Source organism: Lathyrus oleraceus, chromosome 3 (genome assembly GCF_024323335.1).
Source record: "Lathyrus oleraceus cultivar Zhongwan6 chromosome 3, CAAS_Psat_ZW6_1.0, whole genome shotgun sequence".
NCBI classification, from domain to species: Eukaryota; Viridiplantae; Streptophyta; class Magnoliopsida; order Fabales; family Fabaceae; genus Lathyrus; species Lathyrus oleraceus.
Window position 1 is genome coordinate 11,174,851 of NC_066581.1, and position 7,388 is coordinate 11,182,238.

A 7,388-nucleotide genomic window follows, 5' to 3' on the forward strand; every position below is an offset into this window, starting at 1 on the left:
TATCAGAAGCATCTAAAGTGAAATCTCGTTTCAAGAAGCTCTGACTCTGGACAAAACTACAAAATATCAGAAGCATCTGAACATGAAGTAAAGTCTAGAAGCTCTGACTCTGAACAAATGCCTTCTGCAAAGTCTGAAGTTATCAAGCGTCATCTGAACTTTCAAGAGATAACATCAGAAGCCAATTTCTCCAGATACACAAAGACTCTAATCAGAATTGTTAATCATGATGAAGTAACGTTTAAGCCAAGTTAAAGTTCTGCAAATGGATTTCCTCAATCAGAAAAGAGACGTTAATCTCCACTTCCAAGAGAGAAGTTACTAATTGTGGTAAGTAGTCACTTCTAAGTGAAAAAGTCTACTGCAGAAGCTATTAATGGAATGGCGTAATTACATCTCAATATCCAACAGATTCAACGCTACTTCAACGCTACTTCAACTCTACTTCAACTCCTATAAATAGAGAAGAAATCTCATTCAGTAAATACGAAGAAATCACTAGCCAAAACTATACTGAAATCATATCACGCTCAAGAAAAAATCTTTGTTCTTCAAAGATTTTCACTAAGCTTTTGCTTATCAAGTGAAAAATTTGTTCTTAAGTTTGTAATATTTGCTTTCTTAGAAGCACTCTAGATTACACATCTTGTATCTATTTTTATTTGATTTCCTCAAGTGACTCTTTGTAGTCTGTAGACTTGAGAGGACTAAGAGATTTTCTTTTCTCTTAGGGGTTGTTTGTAATCTTTCAAGATTAGTGGATTAAGTCCTTGTTGAAGGCGAAATCACCTTGGCCGGGTGGACTGGAGTAGCTTTGTGTTATAAGCGAACCAGTATAAAATCTTTGTGTGATTTCATTTTGCAAAAGCGCTTATTTTTCAAACAATTCAAACCCCCCCTTTCTTGTTTTTCTCACCTTCAATTGGTATCAGAGCTCCGGCTCTGTTATTGATTTTCAAATCAAACACTTAACCGTGTAGAGAGATCCAGTGCGAGAAAAACAAATGGCCCACTCAAATGAGAAAGATTCTTACAATGCCAAGCCTCCTGTTTTTGATGGAGAAAAGTTTGATTACTGGAAAGATAGAATCGAAAGTTTCTTTCTGGGTTATGATGCTGACCTCTGGGACATTGTCACAGATGGATACAAACCTCCAACCTTAAATGGAGCTGAAGTTCCCAGAAGCAAAATGTCAGAAGATCAGAAACGTGAGTTCAAAAATCATCACAAGGCCAGAACAATACTTCTAAATGCTATATCATACAACGAATACGAAAAGATCACCAACAGAGAGACGGCTAAAGATATACTTGACTCTCTGAAGATGACCCATGAAGGAAACTCCCAAGTCAAGGAGACGAAGGCTCTGGCGTTGATCCAGAAATATGAAGCCTTCAAGATGGAAGATGACGAAGCTATAGAAGCTATGTTTTCCAGATTCCAAACTCTTATTGCAGGTCTTAAAGTGCTAGACAAGGGATATACGACTGCAGATCATGTTAAGAAGATTGTCAGAAGTCTGCCAAAGAAATGGAGACCAATGGTTACTGCTCTGAAGCTATCAAAGGATCTGAACAACATCAGCCTTGAAGAACTTGTTAGCTCTCTCAGAAGTCATGAGATAGAACTAGAGGAGGATGAGCCTCAGAAAAGGAACAAGTCAGTGGCGCTGAAGTCCAGACCTGAAAGACGGAAGTCAGACAGAATCAAAGCTCTCCAGGCAGAAACTGCAGATACTGACGACTCTGAACCTGAAGACTCTGATGATGAAGAAGAACTGTCCTTACTAACCAGAAGAGTTAAGCAACTCTGGAAAAGAAGGAACAACAACAACTTCAGAAGATCAAGACCCAGAGGGGATAGATCAGAGTCAACTTCAAAAGGTAAACCTAATAAAGATATTACCTGTTTTGAATGTAAAGAAACAGGTCATTATAGAAATGAATGCCCCAAGCTGAAGAAAGATAACTCTAAGAAAGAAAGCTTCAAGAAAAATGCCTTCAGAACAAAGAAGGGATTAATGGCGACCTGGGACGATAGTGAATCAGGATCATCAGAATCTGACTCTGATGAACAAGCCAACGTAGCATTTATGGCCACCACATCCAGCAGCTCAGATGAAGAATCTGAAGAGGTATTTTCTGAACTTTCTAGATCTGACTTAGAATCATGTTTATCAGAAACTCTTACCTCTCTTCAGAAATTAAAACAAAAAGTTAAAAGCATTAAAGGCCTTCTTAAAGCAAAATCTGAAGAATGTAGTGAACTTGAGACAACAATTCTAGCACATGAAGATACAATCAAATCTTTAACGTTAGAAAGAGATGGAGCTAAAACAAAAAGCTTAGAATTAGAAGAAGTGTTGTCTCAAGCACCACAAACTTCAAATGAAATTATTTATAAATATGAAGAAGCCTTTCAACAATTTCTGAAGAATGGGATAAATAGGAGTATTATGGCATCCATGATTTATGGGGTAGGTCAGAATAATAAAAGGGGTATTGGGTATGATTCTGATTCTGATAAAACTTCTATCAGTAACCAAATTAAATCACCTTTTTCATACCACTATACACACACACAAGAACACAAATTTAAAAATGCTAGAAGACCCAAGGTTGTAAGAAACTCTGGGAAAACTAATCTGAAAGGACCCAAGAGATTCTGGGTACCGAAAGATAAGATTATCTATGTTGCAGATATCCTATGCAGCAAAGTTCAGACACCAGTCATGGTACCTGGACTCTGGATGCTCGCGACATATGACGGGAAGAAAGTCTATGTTCCAAAGCCTGGAACTTAAAGACGCTGGCTTTGTAGGCTTCGGAGGAGATCAGAAAGGAAGGATCAGAGGCTCCGGAACTATTGGTAATGGTACTCTTCCCTCTATATCTGATGTTCTTTATGTAGAAGGATTAATGCATAACTTGTTATCCATAAGTCAATTAAGTGATAACGGTTATGATGTAATCTTTAATCAAAAAACGTGTAAAGCCATTAATCAGAACGATGGCTCTGTCCTTTTCACAGGCAAGAGGAAAAACAACATTTATAAAATAAATCTTTCTGATTTAAAAGATCAAAATGTTAAATGTTTAATGTCAGTTCACGAAGAGCAATGGGTATGGCATAGACGCTTAGGCCACATTAGCATGAGGAAACTTTCTCAGCTAACTAAACTTGAGTTAGTCAGAGGCTTACCTAAACTGAAGTTTTCTTCAGATGCTCTGTGTGAAGCTTGTCAGAAAGGAAAGTTTTCAAAAACATCTTTTAAAAAGAAAAATGTTGTTTCTACCTCCAAGCCTCTGGAGCTTCTTCACATTGACTTATTTGGTCCTGTGAAAACAGCATCAGTCAATGGAAAGAAGTATGGACTTGTAATCGTTGATGATTACAGCCGCTGGACATGGGTAAAATTCCTAAGGCACAAGAGTGAGTCTCACTCTGTATTCACCAGTTTCTGTTCTAAAGTGCAAAAAGAATTTGACTCTAAAATTGTTAGAGTCAGAAGTGATCATGGTGGAGAATTTGAAAATAAAGATTTTGAAGAACTATTTGATTCTAATGGAATATCCCATGATTTCTCCTGCCCTAGAACTCCACAACAAAATGGAGTTGTAGAGAGGAAGAATAGGACACTCCAAGAAATGGCCAGAACCATGATCAATGAAACAAATGTAGCAAAGCACTTTTGGGCAGAAGCTGTAAATACAGCGTGTTATATTCAGAATAGAATCTCTATTAGACCTATTCTGGATAAGACTCCCTATGAATTGTGTAAGGGAAGAAAACCCAACATTTCTTATTTCCATCCTTTTGGATGCTTTTGCTTTATATTAAATACTAAAGAACATCTAAACAAGTTTGATTCCAAAGCACAGAAAGGTATTATGTTAGGATACTCAGAATGCTCTAAAGGCTATAGAGTATACAACACAGAAACCAAAATTGTGGAGGAATCAATTCATGTTAGATTTGATGATAAGCTTGACCCTGAAAAGTCAAAGCTAGTTGAAAAGTTTGCAGATTTAGAGATCACTCTGGTAGAATCTGAGAAAACTCCAGAAGCAACTGTCACTCCAGACTCTGAAGAAATTAAATCTCCAGAAATTCCAAGGAAAGTCAAGAGTCGTAGCAACGTATCTGAAGAGTTGATTTTGGGAAACAAAGATGAACCTGTTAGAACCAGATCTACCTTCAGAACTTCTGAAGATATTCCTCTGGGACTAGTGTCTCTGATTGAGCCTACGTCCTGTGATGAAGCTCTTCAAGATAATGATTGGGTGGCAGCTATGCAAGAAGAGTTAGATCAATTCTCCAAGAATGATGTCTGGGATCTTGTTCCTAAACCCAGAGGCACTCATGTCATTGGAACCAGATGGGTTTTCAGAAACAAACTGAACGAGAAAGGAGAAGTTGTCAGAAACAAAGCACGACTGGTAGCTCAAGGTTATAGTCAACAAGAAGGTATTGATTATAATGAAACCTTTGCTCCAGTCGCAAGGTTAGAGTCTATTCGTCTTCTTGTATCATTTGCTATTAATCACTCTATAAAATTATACCAAATGGATGTCAAGAGTGCATTTCTAAATGGTTATATTTCAGAAGAAGTGTATGTAAATCAACCTCCTGGTTTTGAAAACTCAATTTTTCCAGAACATGTTTTCAAACTTAAGAAATCCTTATATGGACTTAAACAAGCTCCCAGAGCTTGGTATGAACGCTTAAGTAATTTTCTTCTGGAACAAAATTTTATCAGAGGGAAAGTTGATTCTACACTCTTCTGTAAAAATCATGAAAATGATCTCATGATATGCCAAATTTATGTTGATGACATTATTTTTGGTTCTGCTAATATCTCTGTTTGCCAAGAATTTTCTAAGTTAATGCAGGCAGAATTTGAAATGAGTCTAATGCAAGAACTAAAGTTCTTTCTGGGAATTCAAATCAATCAAACTCCAGAAGTCACGTACATTCATCAAAGCAAGTACATTAAAGACGTTCTGAAGAAGTTTGACATGACTGAATGCAATTCTGCAAAGACTCCCATGCATCCAACTTGCATTCTGGAGAAGGAAGAGGTAAGCAACAAGGTTTGTCAGAAGCTCTATCGAGGTATGATAGGCTCTCTTCTCTATCTGACTGCTACTCGTCCTGATATTCTCTTTAGCGTTTGTCTTTGTGCCAGATTCCAATCAGATCCTAGAGAATCTCATTTAACAGCTGTTAAGAGAATTCTTAAGTATCTGAAAGGAACTCCTAACCTGGGCCTGATGTATGAGAAAACATCAGAGTATAGGCTTTCTGGTTATTGTGATGCAGATTATGCAGGAGATAGAATAGAACGTAAAAGCACATCTGGAAATTGCCAGCTTCTGGGAAACAACTTAATCTCCTGGGCTAGCAAAAGACAGTCAACAATTGCTCTATCAACTGCAGAAGCAGAATATATCTCAGCGTCACTATGCACAACTCAGATGCTCTGGATGAAACATCAGCTAGAAGATCTACAGATATTTGAGAGTAACATTCCTATCCTTTGTGATAATACTGCTGCTATTTGTTTAAGTAAGAATCCCATTCTACATTCCAGAGCCAAACACATAGAAATAAAACATCATTTTATTAGAGACTATGTTCAGAAAGGGATAGTAACGCTGAAGTTCATTGATACAGAACATCAATGGGCAGATATCTTTACTAAGCCTCTAGCTGAAGATAGATTTCGTTTCATCTTAGAAAATCTGAACATTAAAAATTGTCCTGAGTAAAATTTGGCTCTGAACATGTAAAATGAGAATCTGATAAAAACAAATACACTTCTGCCTCTGACTCTGATACTTCTACCAAGTTAAGAAGATATCTGAGTTAGAAATCTTCAGAAATCCTTTGGTATTCCTGAAGATCAGAAACATCAACACGTGGGGAACATGCGTCTAACCCTAGAACTTCTAGACAGCTGTCAAAAGAAATCAAAGGTCAGAACGCTTGAAATCTCCTTGAGCAGTGTGCTTACTGTTGGGATTAGACATTCATTAATGAGCTGTAATCATTTTTCCCCCAAACGTGCTATTTTGGTTTTTGTGCTAACGCTGGTATGTGTGTCGTTTTGCATGTGTTTTTACCCTTAGTATATAAACACTTTTCTCACATTTCACACACTTATCACTCTCACTCACTCTTAAACCCTAAACCCTCTCTCGAAGTTTTCTCTGCAACCTTCTCAGTTCTTCATCTTCTTCATCAATCTTCATCATGAATCCTCAAGAACAAGCTGTTTTTAACTTCTCCCAACAAATGGAAGCTGCTTCTAACCCCCAAACCTCAAACACTCAAACACCCATGGTTGTAGATGTTACCACGACCCCAGTTTACAAAGAACCTCACATTTTGGAACGTGAACAACACATTCATCTTTCAACTCCCTTTGAAGGTTTGGATGTACTGTGTGAATCGCTGGTGGACTTTGAGAATTTGAAAAGAAATGGCGTTGATTTAACTGAAGATCTTCGCAAGCAAGGTTGGGAAACCTACTTCAACAGATTGTATGGTCCAATCTATCCTCTTCTGGTGAAGGAATTCTGGAGATGTGCAGATGCTGATGATGAGTTCATAGTTTCTTTTGTTCTGGGAGTGAAGATCATTATCACAGAAGCATCTATTGCTTCTTTGCTGAATATGGAGAAAGCTGGAGGTAAAAGGATTTACAACATTCCTCCAAGGTCCAAGCGCATCACAGAAGTCATTAACCCTACTATCTTCAAAACAAATGTTGAAGGAAACCCCTCTAAGAACAAGGAGCTTCATCAGAACCTCCGAGTTTGGCTGAAGATTATTCTGGGAACAATCCATCATCGTCCAGCCTCCAACTCTTCAGATTATATAAATGCTGATCAGAAGTGCATCCTCTACTGTATTCAGAAGGGTATTCCAATCAACCTCCCTGTTCTTCTCTTCAGATATCTGAGGGATTCAGTCAGAGAAACAAGGAACAATATGAAGCCCAGATCCTACATTCCTCTGGGAAGATTGCTCTCTGACATCTTCATTGAGCATGGGCTGGTAGATGCTCTGGAGAAGACCAGATGCATGGATGATCTGGCAATTGACGTTGGAAAGCCTCTGAATGCCAGAAATCTGAGGAGTATGGGAATCATCAAGGACATCAGAGTCAAGCCCACTATGAATGTGACCTGGGAAGCTCTGAAGGATCAGAGGAAGATGCCTCATGGCCTTGAAAGGTTCTTCAAGAACGAACCCAGAGATGCCATTGCTATCTATCTTCAGGATCGTCTGGATGAAGGCATTGATATCTCTGATTTTCGCCTAGAAGACTGTCTGGATTCTGTAGAAGATCTGGTCAGATACAAAAGAGGCCTTTCTGAAA